Below are 19,522 nucleotides of genomic sequence, written 5' to 3'. Positions count from 1 at the left end.
CCACACCATATTCCATAGAAGTCTCTTCTGAAAGTGACCTCACATGCTCTCACAAGTTCACCTGTCAATGTACTCTGCATGGGCAGTTTCCAGTTTTCCTTCGGCTACTTCATGCATTGCAACATTGTCAAACGGTATAAAGACACTTCCACATTTTGAAGAGCTTGTACGAGATTAAACATTTCCTTACGTGAAGTTAGGTTCTGACTATGTTTTTCCTCATCAGAACTTCCTTTTGCCTCTAAGATCTCTTTTGTTTCAAGTCTGTCCTCCTCGGTATTCCCTTTCTTGCATATTTTCCTCTTTTGCCTCTCTCCTCTTCTGCTTCGCAATTCTCGATCCAGCTTAATTGCTCTCTTTTTCTTTCTCTTCAAATTCCAGCTATTTAATTGCCATTTCCCTTTCAGAACGTTTCAGAGAACACCTCTGGGACACCCGGATCAACCAACCCAACCACCCCGTGGCTCAACAACTCCCCCTCCCACTCCACCAAGGACATGCAGATCCTTGGACTCCTCCATCGCCAGACCATAGCAACACGACGGTTGGAGGAAGAGCACCTCATTTTCCGCCTAGGAACCCTCCAACCACAAGGGATGAACTCAGATTTCTCCAGTTTCCTCATTTCCCCTCCCCCCACCTTGTCTCAGTCAAATCCCTCGAACTCAGCACCGCCTTCCGAACTTGCAATCTTCTTCCTGACCTCTCCACCCCCACCCCCTCTCTGGCCTATCACACTCACCTTAACCTCCTTTCACCTATCGCATTTCCAACGCCCCTCCCCCAAGTCCCTCCTCCCTACCTTTTATCTTAGCCTGCTGGACACACTTTCCTCATTCCTGAAGAAGGGCTTATGCCCGAAATGTCGACTCTCCTGCTCCTTGGATGCTGCCTGACCTGCTGCGCTTTTCCACAACACATTTTCAGCTCATTACCTGGAGTGCCTGGCTGCTCTTGTATTTTTACCAATCCAAAATTCCTGTACCTGGTATTCTTGTACTTCAATTACATTTCGCAGGAATGTGCACCTTAAACTCCTTTGTGAATTATATCAGCTCGTCTCATTAAATCTTGTAAATTGATCTTGAAGTTTTAGGTGCTTCAAAATCAATCTGTTTGAAAAATGTGAGAAATCTGAAATGCCCTTTTATCCTTTATTAATTGCTATTACTCCATGTATAATATCATATTGTTTGTATCCAATACAGAATCCAAGGTCTCAAATTTTAGCAAAAAACTGGAGGAATGTACTGATAATCAAGCCCAATTACTCCACAGAGATGTACCAAAAGTGTAAATGTTCTACTTAATTACCAAATTATCCAGCTACATTTTGTTTTTATACAATCCTGCTTCTATCAACAGATTTCTGAAAAGATATCTGTACAATACACCCAAGTGCTAGCTTTGCTTGATTAAGCCACCTGTATTCACTGAAGAGACATTTCAGGAAACAGACAAGATGTAGTGTTAAAATTAAACTTTCTTGGCTCATTAAGCTTGGATTAATAATTAGATTCCAGTACCTAAAACACAATTCTGACAAAATGTACCAGAAAACAATTCTCCAACAGTGGTTCCCAAACTTTATTCTACCTGACCTATTTTGATGCTTGAAAATTGTTATGTTCTCAGGGGAAGGTGGGATGGTGAAAGTGGTTTAGGAATTAAAGTTTTTAAGCAAAAAGCAACTGTCTTTTTATTGGGCTTTCAGGACAGGATTCAGGTCGACAGAATTCAGACCTCAAGAATTGGCCATTTTTGTCACTCCTACTATCAAAAAGACCATGTGGAATTAAAGAGGCCATGTAGCTGTCTGATTTCAACAGGCAAGAACCTGTTCTGAAATCCGATGGTACATAGTTTTAGATTTTTGTATCTGTTGCTCGATGGAATAGGGTGGAAGAGAGTATAATTGGGGCGGGACTTTCACCTGCCTCAGGAAAAAGGCCAATGTAAGTGTAGACAGAGTCTGTGGAAGGGTGTTTTTTGTGTTGGGCTGGGCTGTGTTCACAACTTTAATTTCTTGCCGTCTTGGGCAGAGTAGTTCCCGTAACAAGCTTTGATTCATCCAGATAGGATGCTTTCTATGGTGCACCTAAAGAAATTGCTAAGAGTCATTGTGGGCATGCCAAATTTCCTTAGCCTTCTGAGGAAGTAGAAACGTTGATCTGCTTTCTTGACTGTAGCGTCGACGTGGACGGACCAGGACAGATTGTTGGTGATATTTACACTTAGGAACTCAAAGCTCTTGTCCAAGTCAACGTTAGAACCATTGATGTGGACAGGGGCATGTCCCCCACTTGCTTCCTGAAGTCGATGATCAGCTCCTTCATTTTGCTGACATTGAGGGAGAGATTGTTGTCTTTACACCATGCTACTAACTGTCTCTTTCCAGTACAGTCTCATTGTTGTTTTGAGATTCGACCCCCTATGGTGGTGTCATCAGCAAATTTGTAAATGCAGTTAGAACTGATTTGGCCACTTAGACATGAGTGTTGAGGAATATTGTGGAGGGGATGTTGTTGTCTGTCCTTACTGCTTGCTGTCTGCAGGTGAGGAAGTCAAGAATCCAATTGCAGAGTGGGGAGCAGAGTCTTTGTTGTATGAATAAGTATTTGAATACAAAAGGTTCAGTAGGATTTGGGTCAAACTCAGGCAAATCAGACTAATTTAACTTGAAAAACCGAGTCGGCATGAACAAGTTGGTCCAAAGGATATGTTTCCATGCTGTATCACTCTAAATTAGATGACTGTCATGTTTGGCTAGATTGCATGTTAAACTAATTCATTAGAATCGAAGTAGTGTCTAAACACATTTTATGAAAAAAGTGCATTTCCCTTCTTGAAGTCTTTGGAGAACGTGGTTAAGGTCAACCTGCAACATTAATTGTATACTGTATTGTACCATATTTGTGTCTACACACATATATACATCACACAGAGGAATTAACCACAAGCAGGATATGAGCAAGACACAATGTTTGGTTAGGTAGTGATGTGAGTTCACTTCTCACCAGAGTCACAATGATACAGCATGGAAACAGACCCTTTGGTCAAACTCATCCATGCCGACCATGTTTCGGAACTAAACTTGTCCTGCGTGCTGTATTTGGCCCATATATTACCAGTTGAAACTTTATTGCTGGAACAGCACAGCAGGTCAGGCAGCATCCAGGGAACAGGAGATTCGATGTTTCGGGCACAGGCCCTTCTTTCCTGAAGAAGGGCCTGTGCCCGAAACGTCGAATCTCCTGTTCCCTGGATGCTACCTGACCTGCTGTGCTGTTCCAGCAATAGAGTTTCAACTTTGATCTCCAGCATCTGCAAACCTCACTTTCTCCTCCATATATTACCAGACCTTTCCTATTCAAGTATTTATCTGGATGCCTTTTAAATGGTATAACTGTACCTACATCCACCACTTTCTCTGGCAAATCATTCCACACATGAACCACTGTGCAAGGAAAGGTTGCTCCTCATTTCCTTAAAACTTTCTCCTCTTACCTTAAAAATATGGCCCCTAGTTTTGAACTCCCCCACCATAGGGTGAAAAAAACCTCTCTCTATTCACCTTGTGCCTCTCAAGATTCAATAAACCTCTATACAAGGTCACCACTCAAACTCTAAGCTTTGCTGACAAAAGACCCAGTCTACTTTTATAACTCATATTCTCCATTCCTGGCAACATCCTGGTAAATCTTTTCTGAACCCTGTCCAATTTAATAATATCCTTCCTATAGCAGGGTGACCAGAACTGTACACAATACTCCAGAAGAGGCCTTACCAACATCAAGGACAAACTTTCCTCATTCCTGAAGAAGGGCTTACGCCCGAAACGTCGATTCTCCTGTTCCCTGGATGCTGCCTGACCTGCTGCGCTTTTCCAGCAACACATTTTCAGCTCTTACCAACATCAAGTACAACCTCAACATGACATCCCAACTGCTATATTCAAAAGGTCTGAGCAATGAAGGCAAATGTGGTAAATGCCTTCTTAACTACCTGTCTACTCCGAGAGATACACATCTCAAGGACTTATGTACTTGAATCTCTAGGTCGCTCTGTGCGACAATGCTCCCCAGTGCCCTACCATTAACTGTATAAGCCCTGCCCTTTCCGTTTCACCAAAATGCAATACCTCACATTTATCCAAATTAAACTCCATCTACCACTTCTCAGCCAATTGACCCAATTGATCAAGATCTGCCGTGGTTATGGGTTTGCTCACTGAGCTGGGAAGTTGATTTGCAGAAGTTTCGTCGTCTGCCTTTGAAGTGCTTTGAAGCCTTCTATGAAGCGCAGGTGTACTGTGCCTACTGGAATTTATTTGGTTCCGTTCCTGCTGCTTCCAGTTGCCAGTTCTGGTAGTTCATTGCAGTGGCCGGTATACTGAGTCTAGATCTGTGTGTTAGTTGATGGAGTCCTGTATTTGAGTGCCATGCTTCTAGAAATTCCCTGGCTGTCCTCTGTTTAGTTGGTCCTATGATTGTTACATTGTCCCAGTCAAGTTTCTGGTCCTTGTCATCTGCTTACGGCTATCAGAGACTGGTAGCCATACACAGCTGGTTATACCATTTACTCACTCTGGCCGTCCTCTTGTTCCTCATCTAAGTGTAGAACACCTTGGGGTTTTCCTTAATCATACCTGCCAAGGATTTTTCTGCCTCCTTTTAGCTCTGAAGGCCATTCTTCAGTTCTTCCTGGCTACATTCTAAAACTCCAGAGCCCCGTCTGATCCTTGCTTTCTCAACCTTAAGCTAGCTTCCATAAAACCATAAGTCATAGGAGTGAAAGTGAGGCCATTCAGCCCATCAAGTCCATTCCACCTTTCAATCATGGGTGATAGGCATTTCAACATCTCTTACCTGCACTCTCCCTGTATCCCTCAATCCCTTGCGAGATTAAGAATTTATCAATCTCTGCCTTGAAAACATTTAATGTCCCAGCTCCGTTGTGCTCCCTGGCAATGAATTCCACAGCCCCACCACTCTGGCTGAGGAAATATCTCTTCATTTCCATTTTAAATTGATCCCCTCTAATCCTAAGGCTCTGCCCAAGGGTCCTAGTAACCCCGCCTGACTGAAACAAATTCCCAGCGACCACCTTTTCTAAGCCATGCATTATTTTGTAAGTTTCTATTAGATCTCCCCTTAACCTTTTAAACTCTAATGAATACAATCCCAGAATCCTCAGCCGTTCATTGTATGTTAGGCCTACCATTCCAGGGATCATCCGTGTGAATCTCTGCTGGACACACTCCAGTGCCAGTATGTCCTTCCTGGACACAGTAATCTAAATGGGACTTAACCAGAGCTTTATAAAGTCTGAGTAGCACATCACTGCTTTTACATTCCAACCCTCTTTTGAGATAAATGACAACATTACATTTGTTTTCTTAACCACAAACTCAACCTGCAAGTCAACCTTTAGAGAATCCTGGACTAGCACTCCCAAATCCCTTTGTAGTTTGGCTTTATGAATTTTCTCACCATTTAGAAAATTGTTCATGCCTGTATTCTTTTTTCCAAAGTGCAAGACTTTGCATTTGCTCATATTGAATTTCATTAGCCATTTCCTGGACCACTCTCCTAAACTGTCTAAAGCTTTCTGCAGCCTCCCCAGCTTCTCAGTACTACCTGCCTATCCACCTAACTTCGTATCATCGGCAAACTTCGCCAGAATATCCCAGTCCCTTCGTTCAGATCATTTAGATATAGAGTGAACAGCTGCGGCCCCAACACTGAACCCTGCGGGACACCACTTGCCACTAGCAGCCATTCCAAAAAAGAACCTTTTTATCCTAACTCTCTGCCTTCTGTCAGACAGCCAATCCTTAATCCATGCCAGTAGCTCACCTTGAACACCATGGGCCCTCACCTTACTCACTAGCCTCCCGTCAGGCACCTTTTGAAAGGCCTTTTGGAAGTCTAGGTAGATAACATCCACTGGGTTTCCCGGTCTAACCTACTTGTTACCTCTTCAAAGAATTCTAACAGGTGTGTCAGACTCAGCCTCTCCTTACTAAATCCATGCTGACTTGTTCTAATCTGACCCTGCACTTCCAAGAATTTAGAAATCTCATCCTTAACGAAGAATTCTAGAGAATTTACCTATAGCAGAGGTTAGGCTAATCGGCCTATAATTTTCCACCTTTTGTCTTGATCCTTTCTTGAACAAGGGGGATACAACAGCAATTTTCCAATCATCTGGGACTTTCCCTGACTCCAGTGATTTTTGAAAGATTATAACCAATGCCTCTATTTCTTCAGCCACCTTCCTCAGAACTCCTGGATGTAGCCCACCTGGGCCAGGAGATTGATAAACTTTTAGACCTTTCAGCTTTTCTTGCACTCTCTCTTTTGTAATGGCTACCATGCTCAACTCTGCCCCTTGACTCTCCTTAATTGTTGGGATATTACTCATATTTTCCACTGTGAAAATAACACAAAATATTTATTAAGTTCTTCAGCTATTTCCTGATCTCCTATCACTAGCCTTCCTGCATCAATTTGGAGCGGCCCAATTTCTACTTCTGCCTCTTGTTTATTTCTTATGCATTGAAAGAAACTTTTACTATCATTTTGAATATTACTGGCTATCTTACTTTCATATTTGATCCTCTCCTCCATTATTTCTCTCTTTGTTATCCTCTGTTTGTTTTTGTAGTCTTCCCAATCTTCTGATTTCCCAGTGCTCTTGGTCACTTTATAGATTCTCTCTTTTTCTCAGATACATTTCCTGACTCCCTTTGTCAGCCATGGCTGTCTAATTTCCCCCCCACGAAATAATCTTTCTTTTCTTTGGGATGAACCTCTGTACTGTGTCCTCAATTACACCCAGAAACTCCTGCCATTGTTGCTCTGTCTTCCCCACTAGGCTCTGCTTTCAGCCGATTTAGTCAGTTCCTCTCTCAAGCCCTTGTAATTACCTTTATTTAACTGTAACACCACTACATCCGGTTTTGCCTTCTCTCTTTCAAACTGCAGACTGAACTCTACTATATTATTGCTGCCTCTTAAGTGTTCCCTTACTTTAAGATCTTTAATAAAATCTGGCCAATTATATAGCACCAAGTCCAGAATAGTCTGCTCCCTTGTGGGCTCCATCACAAGCTGTTCCAAAAAAGCCATCCTGTAAGTATTCCATGAATTCCCTTTCTTTGGATCCACTGGCAACACTATTCAACCAGTCATTTGCATGTTGAAGTTCCCCATAATCACCGTGACCTTGCCTTTCTGACATGTTCCATCTATTTCCTGGTACATCTTGCATCCCTGGTCCTGACCACTGCTGGGAGGTCTGTATATAACTCCCATTTTATGGTTTTTTTGCCTTTGTGGTTCCTCATCTCCACCCACACAGGCTCCACATCATCTGACCCCATGTCATTCAGTGCTATAGATTTAATTTGATTCTTAGCTAACAAGGCAATCCAGCCCCTATGCCCACCTTCCTGTCTTTTCGATAAGTTGTAAATCCTTGGATGACTGCTAGTCCTGAACCCCTGCAACCATGTCTGTGATGCTTACCACATCATAATCATTCACGAAGGTTTGTGCTGTTAATTCATCTACTTTGTTACGAATACTTCAAGCATTCAGGTAAAGCACCTTAACTGGTAATTTTCTTATCCTCATGATTTCCATCACCTCTAGTAATGTGTCCTAAGTTACCCTTCCTTTTTGCTTCATTCCTAGTCTGCCTTGAACTTAAACCTTGCACACATGCTAACCTATTGCTTATCTTTCTACTTAACTCCATACTCCTTGTTGCATTCCCTTCCCCCCACCGACTCACAAGCTCAAAGTCCGATTGAGCACCCTATTTATCCTTTTCGCCAGAACACTGTTCCAGATCGGTTCAGGTGGAGACTGTCCCATCGGTATAGATCGCCTCGGTTCCAAAACTGATGCCAATGTCCCATGAAGTGGAATCCTTCTTTCCCACACCAATCTCTTGGCCATGTATTTACTTCCCTAATTTTCTTATCCCTGTGCCAATCAGCACATGGCTCGGGCAGTAATCCAGAGATTTTGACCCTCGACGACCTGTTCTTCAATTTAGATTAGATTAGATTACTTACAGTGTGGAAACAGGCCCTTCGGCCCAACAAGTCCACACCGCCCCACCGAAGCGCAACCCACCCCTACCCTTTACCTAACACTACGGGCAATTTAGCATGGCCAATTCACCTGACCTGCACATCTTTGGACTGTGGGAGGAAACCGGAGCACCCGGAGGAAACCCACGCAGACACGGGAAGAACGTGCAAACTCCCCACAGTGTCGCCTGAGGTGGGAATTGAACCCAGGTCTCTAGTGCTGTGAGGCAGCAGTGCTAACCACTGTGCCACTGTGAACTTAAACCTTGCACACATGCTAACCTATTGCTTATCTTTCTACTTAACTTCCTAGTTAATTTCCTTCCTAGTGCTTAACATTGCCCGAACAGGTCTGCCTTCCTAGCCTTGTCTATGTTGTTTGTGCCAACATGAACTACAACAATTGGATCCTCTCCCTCCTGCTCCAATATCCTTTCAAGTCGGTCGGAGATGCCCTGCATCCTGGCACCGGGCAGGCAACATACCATGATGGACTCCTGATCCAGCTCACACAGGATACTATCGTTCCCCTTATTATAGAATCCCCGATAACAATTACTTGTCTTTTTGCTCCCCTCTCTTGAATGGCCTTCTGCACCATGGTGCCTATTCACAGCCCCTTCCCTCATCCATACAGGGAGCAAAAATCTCACACCTGTTGGATAAGGTCAAGGGCTGAGGCTCCTCCACTCCTGAACTCAGAATTTCTTCCTACCTGCCTCACTTATAGTCACACCCTGTTGTTCCTGATCATCAACTGAGGTTGAATTACTTAATCTACTGGATGCGACTGCCTCCTGAAACAAAGCACCCAGGTAACTCCCCACTACCCCCTCAAATGTGCCGTAGTGTTTGAAGCTCAGATTCAGAGTTCTTCCAGCAACCAACACTTGCTGCAGATGTGGTCACTGCCATTCACACTTCCATCTTTCTCTTGACTACATGTTCCACACCTCTTGTCATTCAAGTTTGCTTCACCCAACTATCCATTCCTTGCCTCGGTGGGACAAACCTATAGAGCATTCGCAGCTAGTGCTCCCTAAACAACTTGCATTTCCCAGAGAATCTCTGTTCAAAATTTATGCTGAATAGTTCCTGCTTAATAGCATTGTAATTCCCCCTCCTACAATTAAATACTTTCCCATCCTGTCTGCTCCTATACCTTTGCATGACTATAGTAAAGGTCAGGGAGTTGTGATCACGAGCACCAAAATGCTCTCCCACCTTACCTTCCAGGTAAGGTCCTGGCGAGTGCTGCTGAACAAAAAGACCTCAGTGTGCAGGTTCATAGTTCCTTGAAAGTGGAGTCAGAGGTAGTTAGGATAGTAAAGGTGACATTTGGTATGCTTTTCTTTATTGGTCAGAGCATTGGGTATTGCAGCCATGTTGCGGCTGTACAGGACATTGGTTAGGCCATTCTTGTAATACTGTATGCAATTCTGGTCTCCCTCCTACAGGAACAATGTTGTGAAACTTGAAAGGGTTCAGGAAAGATTTACAAGGATGTTGCCAGGGTTGGAGGATTTGAGCTATAGGGAGATGCTGAACAGACTGGGGCTGTTTTCCCTGGAGTGTCAGAAGCTGAGGGGTGACCTTATAGAGGTTTATAAAACCATGAGGGGCATGGGTAAGGTAAATAGACAAGGTCTTTGCCCCTGGGGTGGGAGATTCCAGAACTAAAGGGCGTAGGTTTAGGGCGAGAGTGGCAAGATTTAAAACGGACCCAAGGGGCAACGTTTTCCATGTAAAGGGTGGTGGCATGTATGGAATGAGCTGCCAGAAGAAATGGTGGCGGCTGGTACAACTACAACATTTAAAAGACATCTGGATCGGTACATGAATAGGAGGGGTTTAGAGGGATGGGGTCAAGTGCTGGCAAATGGGACTAGATAAATTTAGGATATCTGGTTGGCATAAACGAATTGGACCAGAGTGTCTGTTTCCGTGCTGTACATCTCTATGATTCTATACATTCCTACAATACCTCTGTAGGAAATCTGTTACAAATGCTGGTGTAGCTGCCAGTCAGTGGGTTTATGCCAGGCACTATATTTAAAATAACTTTTGAGAGATAGCTGATCAGATTTTTCGACAGATTTGTGAAAAGTATTTTTTGATTGCCGATGAATTTTCATTTGATCACACGCTTGAATATGTTAATTAACTTGTTAGACACATTTCACTTTTTAAAAAATTCTTTTATGGGATGTAGTCATTGTTGACAAAAGTCAGCATTTGTGGCTCACCTTGCTAAGTTGGATACAAAATTGGCTTGGTCATAGAAGATAAAGAGTAGTTGCGGAGGTCTGTTTTTCTGACTGGAGATCTACGATCTGTGGTGTTCCACAAGGATCAGGCTGAGACCTCTGCTGATTGTAATATGTAAACATGCTTTGGATACAAATGCAGGTGGTCTGATTTGTAACTGCAGATGTGAAAATTGGAGGAGTTGTGGATAGTGATGAACGTTGTAAAACGATGCAACAGGATATAGATCAGTTGGAAAATTGCGCAGAGAAGAGACAAATGGGAGTTCTATCCAGACAAGAGTGAGATGATGCATTTTGGGAGTTCAAATGTAAGAACAAGGAATAAGTAAATGGCAGGACCCTTAGGACCATTCATATACAGAGAAAAATATGAAATAGATATTTATTGACACAGATTAATTTTTTTTCTCAGTGATAGGTGATAAGAAAAGTTAAACTTTATTTATTGAATATTTTCCATGCAATCTGACCACAGTGCTCAGAGTTCTGGTTTACTGGAACCACTGTGGTTCTTGAGAGGGATCTTGGGTGCAAGTCCATAGCTTCCTAAAGACCACAATTTGGTTGGGTGTGCCATTGTTGTTTTCAGTTCCAAAGTCAACAACAGGCAGTCTATCACATTTTACTGATTTTTGATGGTCTCTAAGTTTTGTAAAGCTGAGTTATTTACTTGAACACTTGAGGACAGTTAAGAGTCAATCACTGTTAAAGTGAATAGAATTGTGACATGAAATCTTTTATTATTTATTACTTGGTGACCATTTGTACAGGTTGCTTGCCAATTGTGCTCAACCAGTTCAAGCATGCAAGCCTTAGAAAAAATCATTCATTATGAGGCGATTGAATCAAAAATTTATTCAAATACTCGAATTCTGATGAATCATCACAGACTCAAAATGTTCGTTCTATTTCTTGGTCCACATTTATTGCCAGAGCTGTTCAGTTTCTCCAGCATTTTCAGTTTTAATTTTAGATATCCAGCATCCATGATACTTTGCTTTTACACGCTATACATTCAATAACACTGATAATACTAAGAGTTACACCAAAAATTAATTTCAGATCATTAGTTGGGCTTGCAGTATGATGCACTTGCACATGCTAGAAGCTACATATACAAATATGCAGTTTTATGTCGTTAAAAGGAATTTGTACATAAATTATACCTTTTTCATATGAAAGAAAATAGGGGCATGGAAAGAGCCAAGCTCTGCGGCATCTCATGGCAACATCATGACTAATCAGAATCTACACATCCGCTGTGAGAAATAAGATAGCCAGTTAACTGTTTGTATTGCACCTCCTTGCAATCAGCACCTTCTTCTCATGCTACGTAAATGGTGCCCCTTTCTTAAAGTCTGTTCCTTGTGTCCTGTTTCTAAAAGTGCAAGACAAAATTTCAACATCTTGTCTTCTTTTAGCAATTATTCATTAAGCAAGCTATCAAGGTTAAAATGTGCTGCTGCTTTGAAGTTGCACGAATCTGTACATTATTTCACTTTTCCAAAAGGTACATGTTAAAATTGGTTTTTAAGTTGAACAGATATTCAAAATAAATTGAAAACATACTGTTGTATAGTTGCCTGGAAAGCAGACAGGACATTAAATTTATCCAGTAGGGTCCCAGGGGAAAGATCATTCTTTCCTTCTGTGATCCAACTTCAAGGCTTTTTCTTGCAGGCAAGCCAAGACAACAGGGAAATGGTTTTGTACAAATTCTCTCTATAGAATATGTACTCCTGAGAAGGAAGAGATTTAAATTAGTTACACAGGATTGCAGCTGTTATGATATCCAAGTTATATTTATGACTGTTATTCAATTTTTATAATAACAAAACAGAGGTAAAATTACTCTCACTAGAATTAGGTACACCTTAGCCCTATAGTTTACATATTCTATAGACAATTACATACAAACTAGAAACCAATGTGAAGTTGCTCTTCACGAATATGAAATATCATAATAAATCTGCAGCAAATCTTAATGCATATTTCATACATGGAAAAGGTTAACTTTGATACAAAAGCAAAATACTGTATTACTGAAAATCTGAACTAAAAACAAAAAATGCTGACAATACTTAGCCAGTCAGCAGCATATGTGGAGAGATTGTTAACATTTGAAGTCAATGGCTTGAACTTTTTCTGTTTTCAAATCAACCTGATATACCCAATGCTACACACCTACAAACTAAATTGATTCCTTAGAAAATTCAAAAATGTTATTTCTTGAACTGGTATTATTAATTGTAGAAAATAGTTATTTGAATGGGCCTTGCACTAAGTGTCTTTTGTCAGTTTGCTGAACCTGATGAATATTAGCCTAAAAAGTAATTTTCGTATACTTCTACGATATTCCTATAGCATCATGCATGGCAACGGTACACACTTTCCAGTATTTTGTACTGAATACACAAGATAACAAAAAATTCAATTCAATTTGCTACTTGTGTGTTTTGGGATCAAGGAGAAAGTGAGGTCTGTAGACGCTGGAGATCAAAGCTGAAACTTTATTGCTGGAACAGCACAGCAGGTCAGGCAGCATCTAGGGAACAGAAGATTCGACGTTTCGGGCACATTCCTGAAGAAGGGCATGTGCCCGAAACGTCGAATCTTCTGTTCCCTAGATGCTGCCTGACCTGCTGTGCTGTTCCAGCAATAAAGTTTCAGCTCTGTTTTGGGATCAAATTGCATCAACTAAATTAACCAGCATAATTACTAGTATGTAGTGGTACATGCAGGAACCTTTAGATTTTCCACCTGCCAATTCTGCCTTGTATCTCCCAGCAAATCGACATGACTCGTTTACCACATGATCCATCACTGTGTCTGTGAAGGAACAACAAGAAGATTGCTAACCTTAATAATAAACCTGTAGCTTTTGCTGGTAAGACTAAGAATTATGTAAAAGCAATAAAATGTAATGCTTTTGAGAAAGTAGTTAAAGACTAGCAGAAGATATCTAATAAACTAGAAAGGAGGTCATAGAATACAGGCACCAGCAGAGGAAGACCAAGCAAATGGCCTCACCTGGAGAAAAATAAACAAAATTGGTTTTGAGATCTGCAAAATGAGATTATTATCCTCCAAGCCATTCCCTTTCAACGCCCTCTCAGGAGCAAAAAAAAAAGGGATTCTAGAAAAAGTAAGGCCAGCGCCAGCTGGCTACAAGATTCATGAAAATGCACAATTTAGCACTGTCAGAATACAAAAAAAATCCACAGCATTTGAACTAGACAATAAAATCAAGTTCTAACATTTTGTCATCTGATTCAAAAGAGTGCATAATTAGCTTGCATTGGAAATACCAACGTGCCAGCAAACAAGACCATTCTTGGTGAAAAGAATTACTTTTGTAAAAATGACTGGCTGTGCAAAGAAGTGATTCACAGCAGTTTTCATCTTTTATGGTGGATAGCACAAAATCAATGTGCTATTCAGGCCCAAAACTCAACCTGAAAAATGATCAAGCTTTGCTGCCCAAGTTCACAACAAATGCTGGCTAGTTGAATGTGGTTGTAAGAAATGAATCACTGAAAATTTGAGATTATACAACAGAAAAAATCTTGCTTGTCTGGGACAACATTTGCTTCAAATGTTGACCGTGTCAGTGATTGAGGAGTCGTCGAGAATGTGGTGCTGGAAAAGCACAGCAGGTCAGGCAGCATCCAATGAGCAGGAGAATCGACATTTCGGGCACAAGCCCTTGATCAGGAATGAGGCTTGTGAGGGGGGGGCTGAGAGATAAATGGGAGGGATGTGGGGTTGGGGGTATGGTAGCTGAGAAAGCGATAGGTAGATGAAGCTAAGGGAGAAGGTGATAAGTTGGAGGGGAGATGGAGCAGAGATAGGAAAGTTGATGGAGGGTGGTGCCGAGTTGGAGGCTTGGGACTGGACTAATATGGTGGGGGGGGGGGAATTGAGAAAATTGTTGAAATCCACATTTACCTTCAGAATATGAGGCGTTCTTCCTCCAGGCATTAGGTGCTAACAGTTTGACGATAGAGGAGGGCCAGGATGTGGTCCTTGACGGAGTGGGAGGGGGAGCTGAAGTGTTCAGCCACAGGGCGGTGGAGTTGGTGGGTGTGGGTTTCCCAGAGGTGCTCTCTGAAATGATCCACAAGGCGGCGTCCTGTCTCCCCGATGTAGAGTAGATCATATTGGGTGTAACTGATACAGCAGATGACAGGTGGAGGTACAGGTAAATTTCTGTTGGATGTGGAAGGATCCTTTGAGAATGTAACCAATGAAGAAGGATCAAACAACACTGATGTAGGAGTAATTCCTTGCAAATGTACACATGTTGCTTAGCACTTGCATGAACAGGTAAAACCCAAAAGGACCTTTTCCAAAAAATATAGAACTGGCTATTGGAAAGTCATCCAGCGTAAGGTGGAAATATGTTAACACCCTCACTAGCGTCATTGTGTCAAAAGGGTCATAGAAAGGTGGAATAAATTTGATCCTAATAGTCAAAAAACCCCTAAAAATGTGGAATATCAGAAGTGTAGAATGATTCAGAGGGTGGTTACTTGTAGAAACTTGATGCACAAGTTAGTGGTACTATAAATGAAGATGTCAAGGCAGATGATGTTATCCAGTCAGGCTGTTGGGGCAAATCGTTCAATGATTCAGAATCATTTTGAAGGATTCCAACATAAAGTCACATAGTTAATTTATTGTAATAAATTTATTATGATTCATATTCTGTTGATAAAATTTACATGACTTGTAATTTATAAATCAAAAAAAGTGTTGAGAATTAAAATAAATGTTTTTGTGTTGTTTGTTTTAACTTTATTCGGTTGGGATGGCCTTTCTGGGCCCAAACCATGGATTCATTCAACTCCTCATTTCAATTCCTGTTGTCATGCACTGGTAGTCTCTGCCAAGAGACGTGGGTTTAAGTCCCATGCGTCCCAAAGGTTTTTAAACAAAATCTCCAAACAGATTGATTAGAAAATATGATAATACCTCTACAGTTTGTGGCAGTTCAGTATTCCTGGAGAGCGAATAAGAAAGGTCAAGCAAACTGCCTTTTTCCAGCTGCTTGCCAGTGATCTTGCAACAAAAGGTGTGGCAATTTGGGAGTTGGGTGAAAGTCAGATTATTATAATGTTGGACAGCATATCACCACTCACTGGCTAGATAGAATATGGCTACTCCAAAAGTTCTTACTATCTGCAAACTCAAAATCTAATGGCGAATGAATGCAGCCAATTTTCATTTATTGACTGCTTTGTTTAAAATGAAAATATGGTTGTAAGTGAATGAAAGTAAGATCTTCTAGATAGTTATCTGATCAACGATAAATCAATCTTTGGTGCCCATAACAGGTTAAAGTATTTATGTTGAGCAAGTGTTCAGTTTTGGATATTAATATAACTTGTTATTTTTTAAAAGTCAGGAGTTTTACGGTCAACAATGGTGGAGCTAGCTGTCTCTTTCACATTTAATTTTAAACTCCAAACCGTCACAGGTGAGGTTTGAATTCACATGTCAGTTTACTAGTCTCATAACATAACACCAGCTTCTAAAACTCAGGCCACATCATTCTATTCTTGATTCTACCATGTATTCTTTTTATATATAAAAGGAGTGTAAACTACCTTGTGGTTGCTAGTAAATTAAGAAAACCTAATCATGTTATCATACAAAATAAACAAATTTTAAGAGGTTTCTAAACATAACATCTTTATCAGATGGGAAAATTAGCTGACCCTTGCTTAACCCAAAAACCTCCAGCAGAAAAACCCATTTCTTTCCAAGGTCTTAGAAGTTAACTAGCATGGTGTGAAGTTTGCAGATGGTGCTCTGCGCATCACTGCACTGATCCTGGAGATTTATGGTTTTGCCCATAGTTACCAGTATTTGTAAACACTGGCATACTCAGTGGACTGCATCTCTATACTTGTTCACTCTATTTAAAAATCTCAACCTACCAACCATTGTGCATTTCAACCTACCAACCATTGTGCAGAGGTGGATAAATCACCCAGACCAGATAGACTACACCCCAGAGTTCTGAAGGAGATAGTGAAGAGATTGTTCAGGCACTGGTGATGATCTTTCAGGAATCACTGGAGTCAGGGAGGATCCCAGAGGAAACTGGCTAACATCACACCACTGTTTAAGTAGGAAGCGGGGGCAAATAACAGAAAACTACAGACTGGTTAGCCTGACTGCAGTCGTTGGTAAGACTTTACAGTCCATTATTAAGGATGAGATTGCAAAGTACTTGGAAGTGTATGTTAAAATACGGCTGTGTCAGCATGGCTTCATCAAGGGAGATCATGCTGACAAATCTGTTAGAATCTTTTGAGGAGATAAAGAGCAAGTTAGACAAAGGATAGCTAGTGAATGTGATCTATTTGGATTTCCAGAAAGCCTTTGACAAGGTGCCTGCGCAAGAATCTGCCAAATAAGAGTCCATGGTATTAGGGGCAAGTTGATGGCATGGATAGTGGATTGGCTGACTGGCAGAGAGTGGGGAGGGAGGGCGGATAAAGAGGTCCTTTTCAGGATGACAGCTGGTGACTAGTGTAATTCTGCAGGGGTCCACATTGGGATCACAATAATTCACGTTATACATTAACGATCTTGATAAAAGAATGAAAGGCATTATTGCTAAAACTTGCAGAAGACACAAAGATAGGTGGAGGGACAGGTAGTGTTGAGGAAGCAGGACGGTGCAGAAGAATTTGGAGAGGCTAGGAGAGTGGACAAAAAGTGGCATGTAGAATACAATGTGTAGAATTAAGAACTCTGTTTGGAATAGAGGCATAGACTATTTTCTAAACAGGGAAAGGATTCATAAAGCTAAGCACAAAGGGACTTGGGAGTTCTAGTACAGGATTCTGTTAAGGTTAACATGCAGATTCAGTTGGCAGTTACGGAAAATAAATGCAATGTTGGCATCCATTTCAAGAGGGCTAGAATACAAAAGCAAAGATGCAATGTTGAGGCTATATGAAGCTCTGGTCAGACCACACTTGGAAGGTGAGTGTAATATGTGTTCCCTTATCGAAGGAAGGATGAAGGACGTGCTGGTCTTGGAGGAGTTCCATAAATGGTTTAAGAGAATGACCCCAGGGATGAAGGACTCTTCATATGAGGAACAGTTGAAGACTCTGGGTCTATACTTGATGGAGTTTAGAAGGATGAAGATCTGATTGAAGTCTACAGAATACTGTAGAGATCTGGATAGAGTGAATGTGGAGAAAATGCTTCCATTGAAAAAAGAGACTAGGAACCAAAGGCACAGCTTCAGAATGAAGGAATGACTCTTTGGAACTGAGATGAGGAGGACTTTCTTCAGACAGAGGGTGGTTAATCTGTAAAGTCATGGCTGCAGAAAGCCATGCACACCAAATCACGGAGTGTATTTAAGATAGAGATAGAAAGGCTCTTGACTGGTAACGTGACCAAGGATTACAGGGAGAAGGCAGAAGAATAAAGGTTGAGAAACATATTAGCTATGACAGAATGGCAGAGCAGGCTTGACGGGCCGAATCACCTAATTCTGCTCGTATATCCTTTGGTCTTAAGTTATTCAATCCTTGGATCAGAAACTGCTGGAAAGTTATAGCATTAACATTAATTTGCAAATTAAAGAATAAAAAAATTACTGGCTTATTTGCAGTACCTCACTTTTAGCCTTGCTGATAAAAAAAAGTTTGCTCGCACTGCAAGATTGTCCATCAAACTTAGTAGTTATTGGAAAATTGCTGTATGACATTATTCCAAATTATTCTCACTCCAGCATTTAGCATTAGTAATTATTGTCACAGAACACCCTGGTAATATGCAATTTACAGTGTCGTCACAACACTCAAACTTGGAGGGACGAATGAATCTATCAGGTAGTATGTTGTTGCTAGCAGTTTTCTTTATTTCTTTTATTTATTTCAGCAATCTTTCTCTGCCATGTTGCTATTGCCATGCTTGATGTTGAAATTAATGAATGTTAAGCTATTTTGTAACTCAAGATCGATAATTCAAATGCAAATCCAATGAAACATTGGTAATATTAGAAAATAACATGCCAATGTACAGTTTGAATAACTTGTCATGTTTTGCAATAAACGTCAGGCTTGGAAGGAGAAAGGGTACCCTAGACTCCACACCAATGAAGTCTTGTCATCTACAGGTACATTGTAAACAGATTAAGAAGAAACATTAATGCCATGATTAGTCAATAACTCAATTAATATTACATCATTTAACTGCAAGGACGGTAGAAGATGAGCAATATGGACATCTCTGTTCCTATGAAATCAATGGAGTAGTAGCTCACATTGGGGTTTTCACTGTTCTTAATCATGATGGAATCAGGTACACCGCTGGTTCTATACTTCACTGGACAAGAATACTTGTCTATTTCGCACAACTACACCACTGTTCACCAATTAACTCCCCAATATCCAATACAGCAATGTTATATTATTAGTCACTCATTTACCAAAGGAAAGAACAAAAACTAGTCTGCCCTCCACAACTATTTATTCCCATTTCATGGTTCAATACAAACTCCAGTCTGCTCTCTCCCCTTCCTGACCAATTCTCCAAACAGGGGAGAAACAATCCTTTTTCTCATATTTCAAGACGTCCACCATGAAATCAATCAATTATTAATTAACCAAATAAACAGCACTGCAGTCTAATAATACCAGAAAACAAAATTTTAAAAAAAGGGAAAAACAAGATAGGGAGCTAAATCAAAAGTAGTGTTAGAGGGGAAGATAATGCACTCTAACTTCTGCAATGCCCACCTCTCCAAGAGCATCAAAAGGTGCTGAAGGACACAGTATGCATTCTCTCCAAGGTCATTCAGGTTGTGGAAAACAGTTTTTTTGGGGGGGTGGGGGGAGCAGTCAGGAATTACAACCCCCCTCTCTATGACCCACTTGCAGATGGCTACTTTAGCAGGTCCTGGAACAGGCCCATAAGGAGAGCCTCTGAATTGTCTGTTCCATCTGCAAAGAGAGGAAAAATAGTCTTATGTGTTTAGAAACCCATCATCAAATTATCCAATTAACAAGCACTGCCCAGCATGAGTAGTCTGAGCCAAAAAACAAAGTAGGGGTTAGATCAACAAAGTAGGGGTGGCACGGTGGCACAGTGGTTAGCATTGCTGCCTCACAGCGCC

At 41.2% G+C, this 19,522-nt stretch overlaps 1 protein-coding gene and 1 long non-coding RNA gene across 2 annotated transcripts in view; both read right to left on the bottom strand.

Annotated features, from left to right (window-relative positions):
• LOC122549650 (ubiquitin-conjugating enzyme E2 E1) overlaps window positions 1-19,522 on the bottom strand; it is a 122,132-nt gene that overhangs the window by 63,646 nt on the left and 38,964 nt on the right. The gene's annotated exons all lie outside the window — the stretch shown is intronic.
• On the bottom strand, window positions 12,020-14,819 carry LOC148149857 (uncharacterized). The gene is made up of 3 exons (XR_015757146.1): window positions 14,323-14,819; window positions 13,135-13,203; window positions 12,020-12,113 (listed from the first exon to the last, which is right to left on the bottom strand). It is a non-coding gene; the product is annotated as an uncharacterized LOC148149857 (long non-coding RNA).

This window comes from Chiloscyllium plagiosum, unplaced genomic scaffold (assembly GCF_037043375.1).
Source record: "Chiloscyllium plagiosum isolate Xiang-an unplaced genomic scaffold, Cpla_swu_hap1 HiC_scaffold_5, whole genome shotgun sequence".
Classification (NCBI taxonomy): Eukaryota; Metazoa; Chordata; class Chondrichthyes; order Orectolobiformes; family Hemiscylliidae; genus Chiloscyllium; species Chiloscyllium plagiosum.
The sequence above is the reverse complement of the archived record's forward strand: the minus strand, read 5'-3'. Positions and strand labels throughout refer to the sequence as shown.